This window comes from Bos javanicus, chromosome 10, assembly GCF_032452875.1.
Source record: "Bos javanicus breed banteng chromosome 10, ARS-OSU_banteng_1.0, whole genome shotgun sequence".
In the NCBI taxonomy this organism is placed as follows: Eukaryota; Metazoa; Chordata; class Mammalia; order Artiodactyla; family Bovidae; genus Bos; species Bos javanicus.
The window spans coordinates 80,518,501-80,536,467 of NC_083877.1; the positions used below are offsets into that span (position 1 = coordinate 80,518,501).

General features: G+C 41.9%; 1 protein-coding gene across 3 annotated transcripts in view; it reads left to right on the plus strand.

Annotated features, from left to right (window-relative positions):
* EXD2 (exonuclease 3'-5' domain containing 2) overlaps positions 1-17,967 on the plus strand; it is a 55,624-nt gene that overhangs the window by 2,938 nt on the left and 34,719 nt on the right. For 2 of the 3 annotated variants that reach the window (XM_061429237.1, XM_061429238.1), the window contains exon 2: positions 6,820-6,907. The exons of the other annotated variant lie outside the window; for it this stretch is intronic. The gene's annotated coding sequence lies outside the window, so the exon portion shown is untranslated. The remainder of the gene's footprint in view (positions 1-6,819; positions 6,908-17,967) is intronic. 3 annotated transcript variants of the gene reach the window in all.

Sequence of the window (17,967 nt, forward strand, 5' to 3'; positions counted from 1 at the left end):
CATTAAGTATATATTATACTTGGGTATCTAGTAGGGTAAGTAGTCCCTCATGATTATTTTTATTGTTATTTTATTGGAAGTCATACTTTATCAGCTTACGTACTCATTATTTAATCAGTGTTTTGGGGGTAGTCTTACAGTTTCTTGCCCAGATTAATTTTAGAATCAGCTTGTCAAGTAGTTTTTTTCTTTTTTTAAGTGAGTTTACTGTGGTGACCTAAATGGGAAGCGGTGGGGGGGCCTTCCCTGGTGGCTCAGTGGTAAAGAATCTGCTTGCCAATGCAGGAGACATGGGTTTGATTCCTGGATTGGGAAGATCCCCTGGAGAAGGAAATGACTACCCACTCCAGTATTCTTGCCTGGGAAATCCCATGGACAGTGGAGCCTGGCGGGCTACAGTTCATGGGGTCCCAAAAGAGTCAGACACGACTTGGTGACTGCAACAAAATGGAAAGGAAATCTAAGAGAGTGGGCATATGTATACATATGACTGATACACTTTGCTCTACAACAAGAAACTAACACATTGTAAAGCACCTGTACTCCAATAAAAATTAATAAAAAAATAATTGCATTTAAAAATAAGATGGTCTTATTGAAATGTAATTCACATAATGTGTTTTTTAAAGTACACAATTCAGTGATTTTTTAGTATATTTCCAGTTAAGCAGCCGTTGCTATAACCTAATTCTGTTTTATTTTTAAAAGTTTATTTATTTGGTTGTGCCAGGCTTAGTTGCAGCATGTGGGATCTAGTTCCCCAACCAGGGATCAAACCCTGGCCCCCTGCATTGAGAGTGCAGAGTGTTAGCTACTAGACCACCAGGGAAGTCCCTACAGCCTAATTTTTGGACATCATTATCATCCCCCAAAGACAGTTGCTTCAGTCATGTCCGATTCTTTGAAAGGACTCTAGCTTGCCAGGCTCCTCTGTCCATGGGATTATCCTGGCAAGAATACTAGAGTGGGTTGCCATTCCCTTCTTGAGGGATCTTTCCACCCAGGGATTGAATCTGCGTCTTCTGCAGCTCCTGCATCGCAGGTGGACTCTTTACCACTGACCCAACTGGAAAGCCCAAAGAAGCCCATACCTATCTATTATCAATACCCATTCCCCAATATCCTAGCCCTGTGCATGCTAAGTCGCTTCTGTCGTGTCCGACTCTTTGTAGCCCCTATGGACCATAGCCTACCAGGCTCCTCTGTCCTTGGGATTCTCCAGACAATACTGGAGTGGGTTGCCATTTCCTCTTCCAGGGGATCTTCCTGACCCAGGGATCAAACCCAGGTCTTCTGCATTGCTGGCAGATTCTTTACCATCTGAGCCATCACGGAAGCTGCTAGCCCTAGCCCTCAGTTCAGTTCAGTTCAGTCGCTCAGTCGTGTCCGACGCTTTGCAACCCCATGAATCGCAGCACACCAGGCCTCCCTGTCCATCACCAACTCCCGGAGTTTACCCAGACTCACGTCCATCGAGTCAGTGATGCCATCCAGCCATCTCATCCTCTGTCGTCCCCTTCTCCTCCTGCCCCCAATCCCTCCCAGCATCAGAGTCTTTTCCAATGAGTCAACTCTTCGCATGAGGTGGCCAAAGTACTGGAGTTTCAGCTTTAGCATCATTCCTTCCAAAGAACACCCTGCTGCTGCTGCTGCTAAGTCGCTTCACTCATGTCCGACTCTGTGCAACCTCATAGACGGCAGCCCATCAGGCTCCCCCGTCCCTGGGATTCTCCAGGCAAGAACACTGGAGTGGGTTGCCATTTCCTTCTCCAATGCATGAAAGTGAAAAAGAACACCCTAGACAGTCACTAATCTTTCTGCCTTTATAGATCTAAGCATTTTGTATAAATGGAATTGTACAATTTTTGTACGATTTTGTGATTGGCTTCTTTCACTTGGTATAATGTTCTCAAGGTTCATCCATGTTGCAACATGTGTCAGTATTCATTCCTTTTTATCTCTGAATAAGATTCCATTCTGTGGTGTATTTGTTTCCTAGGGCTACAGTATCGAAGTAACGAAAACTGGATGGCTTAAAATAACAGATATATTCTCTCACAGCCTTGGAGGCTATAAAGTCCAAAATCAAGTTGCCAGCAGGAGTGCGTTCTCTCGGGTCTCTACGGGGGAATCCTTTCCTGCCTCTTTCTAGCTTCTGACTTTGCCAGCAGTCCTTGGCATTGTTTGGCATGCCTTAGCTTGCAGCTGCATAACTCCAACTTCTGCCTCTGTCTTCACCTGGCCTTCATCCCAGAGTGTCTGTCTTCACGTTGTAATTCTCTTTGTGAAAGTCTGTCTCAGTCTTTTCTCCCCTTCATATAAGGACACCAGTTATTGAATTAAAGGCCCACTCCACTCCAGCAGGACCCTGTTTTAACTTAATTAGGTATGCAGAGGCCATTTCCAAATAAAGTCATGTTTATAGGTAATGGGAGTTAGGACATTAACATATCTTTTGGGGGAATCACATAACATTATGGATACACCCCATTTTATTTATCTGTACATCAGCTGCCGGACATGTTTCCACTTTTGGCTATTATGAATAATGCTGCCATGAACTGTTGTGTGGACACGTGTTTTCATTCCTCTTGGATATATACCTAGAAGTGGAGGTGCCGGCTCATGTGGCAACTCTGTGTTTAATCATTTGAGCAACTGCCAGATTATTTTCCAAACAGCTGTACCTTTTTATGTCAACATCAACAGTATATGAGGATTCTAATTTCTCTGCATTATTGCCAGCACTTATTAGCTGTCTTTTTAATTAAAGCCATCCTAGTGGGTGTGAAGTGGTATCTCATTGTGGTTTTGATTTGCATTTCCTTAATAGCTAATGATGTTGAGCATCTTTTCACGTGTTTATTGGCCATTTGTGTATGTTCTTTGAAGAAGTGTCTATTCATATCTTTGCCTGTTTTAAATTGGTTGTTCTTTTTTTGTTGAAGTGTAATAGTTTTTTATATCTTCTAGATACACGCCCTCATGAGATAGATGATGCAAATATATTTTCTCCCATCCTGTGGCTTTTTTTCACTTTCTTGATCATCAATTCATTAAAAACATTTTTTTAAATTAAGTTTGCATTTAATTTACATTATTCTGAGTATTTCTTTTTTCAACATTAATTATTTTTTTGTTTTGGCTGCGTTGGGTCTTCATTACAACATGCAGGCTTCTCTAGTTGTGGCGTGTGGGCTCTAGAGCACATTTGGAGTATTTCTGTATCTGCTCTTCTTTATTAAAGAAAAATGCAGTAATTATAGTACCTTCTGTAGAGGATTGTTAAAAAGGATTAAATGAGTAATGTATTCATAAATATATAGGCATATGTGTGTAAAGAGCCTGGCACTTGATAACGTGCTCTGTAAGTGACACCTTACCTTCAGTAAGGTTTTCTTTGTTTCTTCGTATTCAGTTCAGATCAGTTCAGTTGATCTTACATATTTCTTGTTGAGTTTATACTTAATGTTTTTGTGTGTATGTTTGTTTAAAAACATGTGGTTTGTAGTTTTAAAATAGTGTATATTTCTATTATGAATGAGATTTTCTTCATATTTTTATAATGGGTTTGGGAAGCTGTTAGTTTTCTATTCATCACACTTTCAAAATTCTAAGTTGTAAAAGTTGTGACTTGTTTACTAATCCAGGTTACTCCGACGCCAGTGTTCTGATAGGAACTAGTGTTCTTTTGCATTCTGCCTTCTTCTGCCCTGATTTGAATCTTCTTCTCATCTTGGCTCTGCTATTGTGAGTCTTAATCTAATGGGTCTGCCTGCCTCTAGCCTTGCCCTCATCCAGTCTAGCGCATGCACAGTGACCACAGTGTTCTTTGAAATATGAGCCTAGACCTGTCACTTCGATTCTAAGTCTCTTACTCGCTCTCCGTTACCTGTAAGGTCTTATCTTACCAGGTAATATAGGGCTTCTCATGACTTGACCTGTATCTCCTCCCTCTAGCATCATTCCTCTCTGTCTCCTTACTTACACATTATGCTCTAGCACAGTGCTGTCCAGTTGAAATATTATGTGAGCCCCATACATAATTTAAAGCTTTCTACTAGCCACAGTAAGAGTATAAAAGGAAACAGGTGAACTTAATTTTAACAGGTATTGTTTAACCCAGTAGATCCAAACTATCATTTCAACGTGAGATATAAAAAATCAGTATGGAATTACTTGAGATAGGAAGTATAATAGAGGTTACTGAGAGTTGGGGAGGGAGGAATGGGAAGTTACTGTTTAATGGTACAGAGTTTGTTTGGGATGATGAAGTAGTTCTAGAAATCAATAGGGATGGGACTTCGCTGGTGGCTCAGTGGTTGGGCATCTGCCTGCCAATGCAGGGGGCACAGGTTTTATCCCTGGTTGGGGAACTAAGATCCCACAAGCTGCTGGGCCACTAAGCCTGTTTGCCACAACCAAGACATGATGCAGCCAAATAAATAAATATTAAAAAAAAAGAAAGAAATGGATAGTGGTGATGATTGCGTAACCTTGTGGATGCAGTTATGCCACTGAATGATACTCTTAAAAATGTTAAAATGTAAATTTTGTGTATGTTTTACTACAATGAAATAAAAGGTCACCTTAAAAGTGGATATGGAAGGGCTTCCCTGGTGGCTCAGTGGTGAAGAATCCACCTGCCAGTGCAGGAGACACGGGTTTGATCCCTGGTCCGGGAAGATCCCACATGCTGCGGAGCAGCTAGGCCTGTGTGCCACAACTTTGGAGCCTGTTCTCTAGAACCCGGGAGCTGCAGCTACTGAAGCTCAAGTGCCCTGGAGCCCGTACTCCGCAACAAGGGAAGCCACCGAGATGAGAAACCCTCGCACCGCATTGAAGAGTCGCCCCTGCTCAACACAGTTAGAGAAAAGCCTGTGCAGCAGCTTAGACCCAGCACAGCCAAAAATGAGTATTAAAAAAAAACAATATGGAAATTATCAATAAGATAGTTTTTATTTTTTTTTAAGAGTCAGTCTTTGGAATTCAGAATTTTGCGCTTATGGTGCATGTTAAGTTTGCTTGAACTTTTCCGCTTGTGCCATGACGCTTCGTGCCTCTCATATCTTTGCACGTGCTGCTGTTCCCTCTGCCTGGAGTGCCCTTCTTTCTGCCTGGTGCACCTAGAGAATGCTTGCTCATTAAAATTTTTTTTTTAATTTTAAAATATATTTATTTCTTATTGTTGGCTGTGCTGGGTCTTCGTTGCAGCATGCAGACTTCTCTAGTCGGGTGTGAGGGCTTAGTTGCCCTGAGGCATGTGGGGTCTGAGTCCCACGACCAGGGACTGGAAGGTGTATTCTTAACCACTGGACCCCCGGGGAAGGCCCTGGTTTGCTTGTTTTTTAACACCAGTACCAGTCTCAGAGCTCACCCCTCTCAGCAAGTGTTTCTCTTAATAATTCCCACTCCTCTTCTTGGCCATCCTGTACTCGTGTGCTCGTGTGTGCTTCTGTGGTTTGTGTTACCTCACTATATTGCAAATTGTTCAGTGTACCCACTTCTCCTTTTCTGAATCCTGCGTTTTTGAAAGCAGATTGGCCTTTTAACTCTTTTTACTCAGAGTCCAGCACAGTGTTTGGTTTATTGAAAGGGCTGTGTACGTGTTTACTGAATGAATCCCTTGACTGGGGGGAAAAATACCCCACAAAATTTGTCCATATAAAAATGAATTAAGAACTGTTTTGAATGTTGCCAAGAGTTCCTTCATATGGAGGTACCCTACTTGCTCCTTCAGTTTCCCTATTAGGATTTTCTTTTTCACAGGCCACATGATGGTAAATAATAAGTGGGAACCTGGCTGCTTGGGAATTCCAGGTCTGAGGGAGCCCTTCTCAATGGAAGCAAATCAATAATGCTCTGTTTGTTTTTTTTTTTTTAAGTATTCTGCTTTAACATAACCTGATTTTAGCATTATTAGCCATGAAGGTAGTGTGAAATACAAAAATAAATTTGAAAAATGAATTAATAAAAACACATGTTAGAAGATGTTATTTTCACAGAAAACAAAAATTCGCTTTTCTATACAAAAACTTGTAAGTTGGGGGGGAAGGCACAATCAAGATGCAAATTGAGGGGCTTCCCTGGTGGATAAGTGGTTAAGAATCCCCCTTCCAATGCCGGGGACACGGGTTTGATCCCTGCTCCAGGAGGATCCCTCTTGGGCAGCTAAGCCAGTGGGCCACAACTGCTGAAGCGCCCATGTCCTAGAGCCTGTGCTCCACAGGAAGAGAGTAGCCCCCACTCTCCCCTTGCTCTCAACAACTAGAGAAAGCCCTTGTGCAATAAATAAATGAACAAATATATATATTTTTAAATCCAGATTAATCTCAAAGGATAAAATGTTTGGTTGAAACATACAAGAAGAAATTTAGAAGAAAGAAACGTAAAATTTTGGATTGAGTGCGAAGTATACAAGCATAGAAAATGGGGAATTCAGTGTGATTTCAGTGAACTTTACTTACCACAAACTCTGTATGAATCATCAGTGCGATTCTGCTGTTCAAACACCTATCATTTTATCCAGCGTAAGTAAAATATAGGGCCCTGAGCCTGGGAAGTAATAGTACCAATGTAGACTACACCAATTAGACCATGTCTCAAGTATTGAATACAGACCTGGGTGCCACATTTTAAGAGATACATTGGCAAGCTTGGAGCCATTCAGAAGGATCTAGCCATAATGGCGAGTGGTCTGTAAACTAGGTCCCAGGAAGACTAATTGGATTAAGTAGAATGTACCAAGGGAAGTCGTAAGAGCTGTTTTCACATATTTCACAAGCTCTTAGGAAAGAGTAAACACTTTTGTCATTTCAGAGGCCAGACTGAACATCAAAGAGAAAAATTTCCATGTAGGGAACTTTTACAGAATGCAAGAACGTTTCAACAAAAACTGCCTCTTAAGGTAATGAACTCTGTTTCTGGAAGTATTCAGGTAGAGATCAGGTCATGATCTGTCAGGATTACGAAGGAAAGAAATCTTGAACTGTGTGAGAGCTGAATTTGGCTTTTAGATTTTAACTCTAGTTCTTTGTTTCCCTTTAATAAGACTGCTGTGGTTTTAGAACCCAGTAGTAGTCATATTGAACATTTATTGAACTCTAAAGTGCTAGCCAATATGCTAAGTCAAGCTATTTCGTCATCTTACTTAAGCCTTACAATAATCCGACATGGTAGGTACTATCCTTCTCATTTTACTGATAAGGCAACTGAGACTTAGCAGTTCAGTGAATTGCCCAAGTTTATATAGCCACCAGGGCTTCCATGGTGGCTCCGTGGTAAAGAATCTGCCTGCTAATGCAGGAGGCGAGGGTTTAATCCCTGGGTCAGAAAGATCCCCTGGAGAAGGAAACGGCAACCTACTCCAGTATTCTTGCCTGAAAAATCCCTTGTACAGAGGAGTCTGGCAGTCCATGGGGTCACGAAAGAGACAGCACAACGGAGTAAAACAACAACAACAATATAGCAAGTGGCAGAGGCCCAGGGTGTTGACTCTGGGGCTTATGTCTTTATCCTTGACCTTCTGCTGCTCTCTGAACATTTTAACTTATTATTTAATTCATTAAAATGAGATTTCTTTCAGGAATATAATCATAAGTCTTAAGTGTTAAGTGGGAAAAAGTAGGAAACTTACTTTGCCTCTCTCTAAAAGTGAAAATGAAGTGTTAGTCACTCAGTCATGTCCAACTCTTTGCGATGCTGTGCTCTGTAGCCTGACAGTCTCCTCTGTCCATGGAATTCTCCAGGCAAGAATACTGGCGTGGGTTGCCATGCCCTTCTCCAGAGGATCTTCCCAACTCAGAGATTGAACCCAAGTCTGCTTTGCAGGCAGATATTTTTTTTTACAGTCTGAGCCACCAGGGAAGCCCATCTCTAAAAAGCACCACTTAAAAAAACATGCTTCTCCAGAATTGAAAGAGACACGTGTACCCCAGTGTTCATCGCAGCACTGTTTATAATAGCCAGGACATGGAAGCAACCTAGATGTCCATCAGCAGATGAATGGATACGAAAGCTGTGGTACATATACACAATGGAGTATTACTCAGCCATTAAAAAGAATACATTTGAATCAGTTCTAATGAGGTGGATGAAACTGGAGCCTATTATATGGAGTGAAGTAAGCCAGAAAGAAAAACACCAATACAGTATACTAATGCATATACATGGAATTTAGAAAGATGGTAACGACAACCCTGTATGCGAGACAGCAAAAGAGACACAGATGTATAGAACAGTCTTTTGGACTCTGTGGGAGAGGGAGGGGGGGATGATTTGGGAGAATGGCATTAAAACATGTATAATATCATAAAATAAAATAAAAAATCAGTCCTTAAAAAAAAAAAAGTCTTTCTAATTGGAGTCGGAAAAGAGTTGGACGTGATAACAGTTATTTTATGCTATTATTTTATATAATTTTTAATACAGTTTTTTAAAAAAGAATGGCAGATCCTTTGTCACTGAAGATGGTAAAGCATTGAAAGCTTTGGATCCCAGAGCCCAGTCCTTAGCGAGGTATCTTAGTCTGTATTTATAGAATACCACAGACTGGGTGGCTTAGAGACACCAGTTCTAACAGTTTTGGAGTCTGGAAGTCCAAGATCAGATTGCCAGCATGGTTGAGTCTTCTGGGCTACAGGCTGCTAACAACTTCTTATTGTATCCATAGTGGCAGAGATCAGAGAGAAACAAGGTCTCTTTTTCCTGGCACTAATCCTATTCACTGGTGGCTCAGACTGTAAAGTGTCTGTCTACAATGCAGGAGACCCGGGTTCGATCCCTGGGTTGGGAAGATCCCCTGGAGAAGGAAATGGCAATCCACTCCAGTACTATTGCCTGGAAAACCCCATGGACAGAGGAGCCTGGTAGGCTACGGTCCATGGAGTTACAAAGAGCTGGACACAACTGAGCAACTTCACTTTCACTTTCAATTCTATTCACTAGGGCTCTACCCTTATGATCTCATCTGATCCTAATTACCTTCCAGAGGCCCCGGAGTTTGAGATTTCCTCATGAATTTCAGAGGGACACAGACATTCCATTTATAACCCAAGATTTGATTTTTCTCACTCCTAGCCCAGTGTTGAACCATACTGCTTGTTTATAGTATCATAGCTCAATAAGGGAAGACATTTTTTTTAGTTTCATGTGAATAAACAGTTTTGTAGTCTGATAATTGAATTAGAAATATCATAAAATGTTAGCATATAATACCTTGAATTGTTTTATTCATCTAGTAACTGTTTATTGTTATCCGCTCTGTGCTAATTGCTGGAGATAGTTATATATAAATTAAGAAGCCAGTTAAGGTGAAGACGCATTTGAGGTCCCTATTTTCATGGGGTTTACATTCTGGTGGGAAAGATAGACAGTGAATGAACCAGCAGTCATTAATTCATAAGTCAAGCCAACAGGAGAAAAATCAGAAATATCCCTAAGTTTAAAAAATTGCATACACTTGTGTAACCCACAGCTCCATCAACATACGGAACTTTACTACAATTTCAGAAGTTTCCTTCCTATCTGAAATGCTTTTCCCTGGAATTGGGCCTAACTGGCTCCTTTTTGTCATGCAGTGCACGGCTTAAATGTCTCTTCTCTGCACCCACCTCTCTCCGAGGCAACTATTGTTCAGATTTTTTTTCTACCATAGATTAGTTTTAGCTGTTCTAAATATATATATAAATAGATGTTCTTTATATATAAATAGACCTATACAGTATCTCTTTTATATCTGTCTTCTTTCACTCAGCCTAAGGTTATTTGAGATTCATCCAGGTTGCATGTATTAGTAATAAGTTCCTTTTTATTCTTGATTAACATTGTATTGTATGGATGTACCACTTGGGCTGTTTCCAGTTTGGGGCTGTTATGAATAAAGCTGTTATGAATATGCTTATACAAGTCTTTTTGTGGATATATTTAATTTATCCAACTTGGACTCAGAGAACTGTACCAAATCTGACCTCCTTCATCTTCCAAATCTTCCTTTTGTGGATATTGAGTTTCTGAATCCATCCTTTGTGTCTGTTCTTATATTTTTTAATCTCTTTATCTTTGTGATGCATTCTGAGTGACTTCCTCAGATTTATCTTCAGTTCAGTAACTCTTCCTCTCTCGCTCTCTGATCCACTGTTTGTTGAGTATTGAGTTTTTAAAAAAATTTTAACAAATGTTTTTCATATCTAGAAATTCTACTTTTTGTTGTCTCCTGTTCATGCTTTAGATTTTATTTTCCTGAATTTCCCTGATTGTTACTTTGAAGTCTCTTTCACATCTCAGATATGATTGTGGGTTTTTTTGGTTTGTTTTTTTTCTGGTTCTGTGAGCGATTTTTATTGGTTTTAGGGTTTGGGGTTTTGTGTTGTTTTCTTTAATTTGTGAACACTCTTGTAGGGACTGATCTTCCGTGCCAGTCCTGAATGTTTCTTGCATGGTGGAAACAGTTTTATGATCAGCTCTGTCCTTTTCTAACAGAACTCATCTTTGGTTTTAGTTTCTTGGCTAAGAGTTTCCTTTTGTAAGTATAACGTGAACTCAGTCCCTGTTTTCAGTCCAGAGTGCAGATTTGAGGGGTTGTCCTCTTAGGGGGAACTCTGTTCATATTCTCTTTCCTTAAATTGAATGAAAGAATCTTTATATTCTATAGTACTTTACAGTTTTCAAAAGTTTTACACTTGTATTCAGGTATATATGGCTTTTCCCTTATAGATTATTAGAAAATATTGAGTATATTTTATGTACTATGCTCTACAGTAGATCCTTATTAGTTATCTATTTTATGTATAGTAATGTATGTATATTAATCCAAAACTCCTGTTTTATCCCTACTCCTCCTTCTTCTTTGGTAATCACGTTTGTTTTCCCTGTGGGTGTGTTTCTGTTTTGCCAATAAGTTCATTTGTTTCATTTTTTTAGATTTCACATTTAAGTGATATCATATGGTATTCGTCTTTCTCTGTCTGACTTCACTTAGTATGGTAATCTCCAGGTGCATCCATGTTGTTGCAAGTGGCATTATTTTATTCTTTCTTATGGCCAAATAATACTCCATTGTGTATATATACCCCATCTCCTTTATCCATTCATCTGGTGATGGACATTTGGGTTGCTTCCATGTCTTGGCTATTGTACATACTGCTTCACTGAACATTGGGATACCTGTATCTTTTCAAATTAGTGTTTCAGTTTTTTGGGAATATACACTCAGGAGTGGAATTGCTGGGTCATAGGGTAGTTCTTTTTTTTTTTCAGATTTATTTATTTTTGGCTCTCCTGGGTCTTCGTTGCTGAGGCTTTCTCTGATTGTGGTGAGCAGGGGCTACTCTTCAATGTGGTGCCTGGGCTTCTCATTCCAGTGGCTTCTCTTGTTGCAGACCGTGGGCTCTAGGCGCGCAGGCTCAGTAGTTGTGGCACACCAGCTTAGTTGCCCTGCAGCATGTAGAATCTTCCTGGAGCAAGGATTGAACCCATGTCTCCTGCATTGGTAAGCAGACTCTTAACCACTGGACCACCAGGGAAGCACCCCACCCCACCCCCACTCTTTCAGGGAATGAAGTTTTTTAAAGATATTTTTTAAATTAATTTTTAAATATTTTTATTTACTTGGCTGTGCCAGATCTTAGTTGTGGCACATGGGATCTTCAGTCTTCCTCGTTGTGGCATGCTTGATCTTTAGTTGGGGCATGCAAACTCTTGGGCTTCCCAAGTGGCATAGGTGGTAAAGAACTTGCCTGACAGTGCAGGAGACTTAAGAGATGCAGGTTCGATTCCTGGGGTGGGAAGATACCCTGGAGGAAGGCATGGCAACCCATTCCAGTATTCTTGCATGGAGAATCCCATGGACAGAGGAGCCTGGTGAGCTACAGACATGACTGAAGCAACTGAGCACGTATTCAGTTCAGTTCAGTTCAGTTCAATCGCTCAGTAGTGTCTGACTCTTTGCGACACCATGAATCGCAGCACGCCAGGCCTCCTTGTCCATCACCAATTCCTGGAGTTCACTCAGACTCACGTCCATCGAGTCAATCATGGCATCCAGCCATCTCATCCACTGTCGTCCCTTTCTCCTCCTGCTCCCAATCCTTCCCAGCATCAGAGTCTTTTCCAGTGAGTCAACTCTTCGCATGAGGTGGCCAAAGTACTGGAGTTTGAGCTTTAGCATCATTCCTTCCAAAGAAATCCCAGGGCTGATCTCCTTCAGAATGGACTGGTTGGATCTCCTTACAGTCCAAGGGACTCTCAAGAATCTTCTCCAACATCACAGTTCAAAAGCATCAATTCTTCGGTGCTCAGCCTTCTTCACAGTCCAACTCTCACACCCATACATGACCACAGGAAAAACCATAGCCTTGACTAGACGAATCTTTGTTGGCAAAGTAATGTCTCTGCTTTTGAATATGCTATCTAGGTTGGTCATAACTTTCCTTTCAACGAGTAAGCATCTTTTAATTTCATGGCTGCAGTCACCATCTGCAGTGATTTTGGAGCCCCCCAAAATAAAGTCTGACACTGTTTCCACTGTTTCCCCATCTATTTCCCATGAAGTGATGGGACCGGATGCCATGATCTTCGTTTTCTGAATGTTGAGCTTTAAGCCAACTTTTTCACTCTCCACTTTCACTTTCATCAAGAGGCTTTTTAGTTCCTCTTCACTTTCTGCCATAAGGGTGGTGTCATCATCATATCTGAGGTTGTTGATATTTCTCCTGGCAATCTTGATTCCAGCTTGTGCTTCTTCCAGTCCAGCGTTTCTCATGATGTACTCTGCATATAAGTTAAATAAGCAGGGTGACAATATACAGCCTTGACGTACTTCTTTTCCTATTTGGAACCAGTCTGTTGTTCCATGTCCAGTTCTAACTATTGCTTCCTGACCTGCATACAGATTTCTCAAGAGGCAGGTCAGGTGGTCTGGTATTCCCATCTCTTTCACAATTTTCCACAGTTGATTGTGATCCACAGAGTCAAAGGCTTTGGCATAGTCAATAAAGAAGAAATAGGTGTTTTTCTGGAACTCTTGCCTTTTCCATGATCTGGCGGATGTTAGCAATTTGATCTCTGGTCCCTCTGCCTTTTCTAAAACCAGCTTGAACATCAGGAAGTTCACAGTTCACGTACTGCTGAAGCCTGGCTTGGAGAATTTTGAGCATTACTTTACTAGCATGTGAGATGAGTGCAATTGTGCAGTAGTTTGAGCATTCTTTGGCATTGCCTTTCTTTGGGATTGGAATGAAAACTGACCTTTTCCAGTCCTGTGTCCACTGCTGAGTTTTCCAAATTTGCTGGTATATTGAGTGCAGCACTTTGACAGCATCATCTTTCAGGATTTGAAATAGCTCAACTGGAATTCTATCACCTCCACTAGCTTTGTTCGTAGTGATGCTTTCTTTCTTTCTTTTTTTTTTTAATAGCCCTCATAGAAAAACTTTATTGGAAAGCAGGGAAGACTACCAAGATATGAATGAAACAAAAAATAAAAAAAGTTCAGACATAAAGTGTATGACCTTGGTTTAAGTGGAAATGGAACCGTTTGGTGGTTTGTAGTTAGTGACCTATATTTTCACTTTGTGGCATTGCTGCTGCTACAGGTAAGCCGCTTCAGTTGTGTCTGACTCTGTGCGACCCCATAGACGGCAGCCCACCAGGCTCCTCTGTCCCTGGGATTCTCCAGGCAAGAATACTGGAATGGGTTGCCATTTCCTTCTCCAAGGCACGCATGCTAAGTCGCTTCTGTTGTGTCCGACTCTATGCGACCCTATGGACAGCAGCCCACCAGGCTCCTCTGTCCACAGGATTCTCTAGGCAAGAATACTGGAGTGGGTTGCCATTTCCTTCTCCAAGTAGTGATGCTTTCTAAGGCCCACTTGACTTCACATTCCAGGATGTCTGGCTCTAGATCAGTGATCACACCATCGTGATTATCTGGGAGGTGAAGATCTTTTTTGTACAGTTCTTCTGTGTATTTTGCCATCTCTTCTTAATATCTTCTGCTTCTCTTAGGTCCATACCATTTGTGTCCTTTATCGAGCCCATCTTTGCATGAAATGTTCCCTTGGTATCTCTGATTCTCTTGAAGAGATCTCTAGTCTTTCCCATTTTCCTCTATTTCCTCTATTTCTTTGCATTGATCGCTGAGGAAAGCTTTCTTATCTCTTCTTGCTATTCTTTGGAACTCTGCATTCAGATGCTTATATCTTTCCTTTTCTCCTTTGCTGTTCACTTCTCTTCTTTTCACAGCTATTTGTAAGGCCTCCCCAGAGAGCCGTTTTGCTTTTTTGCATTTCTTTTCCATGGGGATGGTCTTGATCCCTGTCTCCTGTACAATGTCACGAACCTCATTCCATAGTTCATCAGGCACTCTATCTATCAGATCTAGGCCCTTAAATCTATTTCTCACTTCCACTGTATAATCATAAGGGATTTGATTTAGGTCATACCTGAATGGTCTAGTGGTTTTCCCTACTTTCTTCAATTTCAGTCTGAATTTGGCAATAAGGAGTTCATGATCTGAGCCACAGTCAGCTCCTGGTCTTGTTTTTGTTGACTGTATAGAGCGTCTCCATCTTTGGCTGCAAAGAATATAATCAAACTGATTTCCGTGTTGACCATCTGGTGATGTCCATGTGTAGAGTCTTCTCTTGTGTTGTTGGAAGAGGGTGTTTGCTATGACCAGTGTATTTTCTTGGCAAAACTCTATTAGTCTTTGCCCTGCTTCATTCCGTATTCCAAGGCCAAATTTGCCTGTTACTCCAGGTGTTTCTTGACTTCCTACTTTTGCATTCCAGTCCCCTATAATGAAAAGGACATCTTTTTTGGATGTTAGTTCTAAAAGGTCTTGTAGGTCTTCATAGAACCATTCAACTTCAGCTTCTTCAGCGTTAACTGTTTGGGGCATAGGCTTGGATTACTGTGATATTGAATGGTTTGCCTTGGAAACGAACAGAGATCATTCTGTCGTTTTTGAGATTGCATCCAAGTACTGCATTTCGGACTCTTTTGTTGACCATGATGGCTACTCCATTTCTTCTGAGGGATTCCTGCCCGCAGTAGTAGATATAAGAGTCATCTGAGTTAAATTCACCCATTCCAGTCCATTTCAGTTCGCTGATTCCTAGAATGTCGACATTCATTCTTGCCATCTCTCGTTTGACCACTTGCAATTTGCCTTGATTCATGGACCTGACATTCCAGGTTCCTATGCAATGTTGCTCTTTACAGCATCGGACCTTGCTTCTATCACCAGTCACACCCACAGCTGGGTATTGTTTTTGCTTTGGCTCCATCCCTTCATTCTTTCTGGAGTTATTTCTCCACTGATCTCCAGTAGCATATTGGGCACCTACTGACCTGGGGAGTTCCTCTTTCAGTATCCTATCATTTTGCCTTTTCATACTGTTCGTGGGGTTCTCAAGGCAAGAATACTGAAGTGGTTTGCCATTCCTTTCTCCAGTGGACCACATTCTGTCAGATCTCTCCACCATGACCCGCCCATCTTGGGTTGCCCCATGGGCATGGCTTAGTTTCATTGAGTTAGACAAGGCTGTGGTCCTAGTGTGATTAGATTGACTACTTTCCTGTGAGTATGGTTTCAGTGAGTATGGAAAAGACTCCGATGCTGGGAGGGATTGGGGGCAGGAAGGAGAAGGGGACGACAGAGGATGAGATGGCTGGATGGCATCACTGACTTGATGGACGTGAGTCTCGGTGAACTCTGGGAGTTGGTGGTGGACAGGGAAGCCTGGCGTGCTGCGATTCATGGGGTCGCAAAGAGTCGGACACAACTGAGCGACTGATCTGATCTGATCTGATCTCTGATGGTTTCAGTGTGTCTGCCCTCTGATGCCCTCTTGCAACACCTAACCGTCTTACTTGGGTTTCTCTTACCTTGGACGTGGGGTATCTCTTCACGGCTGCTCCAGCAAGGCGCAGCCGCTGCTCCTTACCTTGGACGAGCACGCATGCACATATGCAAATTCTTAGTTGCCTCTTAGTGTCTGGAGGGGGCTGTGGGCTCAGGAAGTCTTTAGGTAGCCTGGCTGTGTCACCACCCAGTTAGTTGTTTGGCCTGAGGCATCCCAACGTTGGTGCCTACAAGCTATTGGGTAGGGCCACAGGCTCTAATGAACTAGATCAGATCAGATCAGATCAGTCGCTCAGTCGTGTCCGACTCTTTGCGACCCCATGAATTGCAGCACGCCAGGCCTCCCTGTCCATCACCAACTCCTGGAGTTCATTCAGACTCAAGTCCATCGAGTCAGTGATGCCATCCAGCCATCTCATCCTCTGTCATCCCCTTCTCCTCCTGCCCCCAATCCCTCCCAGCATTAGAGTCTTTTCCAATGAGTCAACTCTTCGCATGAGGTGGCCAAAGTACTGGAGTTTCAGCTTTAGCATCATTCCTTCCAAAGAAATCCCAGGGCTGATCTCCTTCAGAATGAACTGGTTGGATCTCCTTGCAGTCCAAGGGACTCTCAAGAATATTCTCCAACATCACAGTTCAAAAGCATCAGTTCTTCGGTGCTCAGCCTTCTTCACAGTCCAACTCTCACATCCGTACATGACCACAGGAAAAACCATAGCCTTGACTAGACAGACCTTTGTTGGCAAAGTAATGTCTCTGCTTTTGAATATGCTATCTAGGTTGGTCATAACTTTCCTTCCAAGGAGTAAGCGTCTTTTAATCTCATGGCTGCAGTCACCATCTGCAGTGATTTTGGAGCCCCCCAAAATAAAGTCTGACACTGTTTCCCCATCTATTTCCCATGAAGTGATGGGACCAGATGCCGTGATCTTCGTTTTCTGAATGTTGAGCTTTAAGCCAACTTTTTCACTCTCCACTTTCACTTTCATCAAGAGGCTTTTTAGTTCCTCTTCACTTTCTGCCATAAGGGTGGTGTCATCTGCATATCTGAGGTTATTGTTATTTTTCTGCAAAAATGTATTTTAAGAGAAGCATAGCCATTTTATTGTTTTCATTAGTACTGTAATAACTGTTGTGATTCCATTTTCTCTCCAGTGCTGAATGTCTCTGTAGGCATAATGATCAGTTGTTGTAAATATTAAAGTATTTAAAAAAATTTGTTGTTGAAACTTATAAAAATTGATAAAAACAGTACACATTGGGAGTTCCTTGGTGGCTTTTTGGTTAGGATCCTGGGCTTTCTTTGGTGGCCCGGGTTCAATCTCTGGTCTTGAACTGAGATCCCAAAAGCCATGTGGTGTGGCTGAAACAAAATCAAGTACACGTTGAATGGAAACCAAGAGTCACAGAGCAGTATTGTTGTTCATTTGCTAAGTCCTCTTCGACTCTGCGACCCCATGGGCTGCAGCACGCCAGGCTTCCCTGTCCTTCACTATCCCCTAGAGTTTGCGGCTCTTTGCATCAGGTGGCCAAAGAACTGAAGCTTCAGCTTCAGCATCAATCCTTCCAATTCAGGGTTGATTTCCTTTGGGATTGACTGGTTTGATCTCCTTGCTGTCCAAGGGACTCTCAAGAAGCTTCTCCAGCACCACAATTTGAAAACATCAATTCTTTGGTGCCCAGCCTTCTTTGGGCTACTTTGGTGGCTCAGAAGGTAAAGAATCCGCCTGCAGTGTGGGAGACCTGAGTTCGATCCCTGGGTTGAGAAGATCTCCTGGAGGAGGGCAGGGCAACCCACTCCAGTATTCTTGTCTTGGAGAATCCCCATGGATAGTGGAGCCTCATGGGCTTTAGTACATGGGTTTGCAAAGAGTCAGACATGACTGAGTGACTAAGCACAGCAGCCTTCTTTATGGTCCAACTCTCACATCTATACATGGCTATTTGAAAAGTATAGGTGGGGTCTAGCAAATTGCTGTGTCTTTGAACAGTGTAGATTTTAGGTCAGAGACTACAGATGGGTAGCCCCAGAACCCAAAATAGTTTAAGTTTTAAATTATTTTTAAAATTTATTGAAACCTCAGACTTTTTTTATTTTGCTG